We start from the raw sequence: 1140 nt of genomic DNA on the forward strand, positions 1-1140 counted from the left end.
GGGGCTGGGCACCAGGACGCCTGGGTTCTCTCTCTGGCTCTGGAAGCGCCCCCAACCCCTTGGAAAGCAGCGGAGGCTTCCAGGAGAACCCCCCAAACCTGCCCCCGCCTCCCGGGCGGCAGCCTCCCCCACACGCCCCACAACAAGCACAGGGTTACTGGGCAGAGCAGCCCCCCGAGCGACGCACCGACCTCCCCCGGCCATGCATCGAGCCCTCCCGGCCATGCACTGAGCCCCCCCAGCCACATCGGCCATGCGCCGAGGCCTCCCGGCCCCACAACAAGCACAGGTGTCACTGGGGAGAGAAGCAGCACCCCTAAAGCCCCCCGGCCATGCACCCAGCTCCGCCCCCCGCCCCCGCACGCAGCCCCTTCGGCCAGGCACCAAGCCCCATGGCAGGGAGGGGCTGCTCTTGGGGTCTGTGTCTAGAGCATCCAGCGGGGAGTGGGGCCCTCTGGGCCGGGTGCTGCACACAGCCCAGGGGCTCCACGCCCTGCCCCCCACCACCCTGAGGCCCTGGGATGCGGGTGTGGTGCACAACCCTAGGGAAGGCAGACGATGGCAGCACCTGGCCCGGATCGGATGGGCCATGGGGCTCCCTCAGCCACTGGCTCCAGCTTGGCCCCAGCACAGCCGAACCCCACGGCGGCAATGCCCGCGGCCCCGGGGAGGCCAGAGAGCAGGGCTTGGCTCCAGCAGCACAAGCACACCCAGCCCCTGGTGCCCACCATGTTCATTTCTGCACCCCCATCCTCTGCCACCACCAGCCCTGTGCCATCTCCCCTGCCACCGTCAGCCCCATGCCCTCAACCCCGCCGTCCCCAGCCCCGTGTCCTCACCCCCTGCCACCATCAGCCCTGTACCCTCACCCCTTGCTACCTCTCAGCCCCATGCCCTCAACCTTGCCATCCCCAGTCCTGCGCCCTCATCCCCTGCCACCCCTCAGCCCTGCGCCCTCAACCCCGCCACCCCTAGTGCTGCACCGTCAACCCGCCGCCCCCAGCCCTGCGCCCTCACTCCCTGCCACCGCCAGCCCTGCGCCCTCAACCCCGCCTCCCACAGTCCTGCTCCCTCAACCCCATCACCCCCAGTCCTGCACCCTCACCCCCCCCAGCCTTGCACCCTCACTCCCTGACAGCC

Source organism: Chelonia mydas, chromosome 24, assembly GCF_015237465.2.
Source record: "Chelonia mydas isolate rCheMyd1 chromosome 24, rCheMyd1.pri.v2, whole genome shotgun sequence".
Classification (NCBI taxonomy): Eukaryota; Metazoa; Chordata; order Testudines; family Cheloniidae; genus Chelonia; species Chelonia mydas.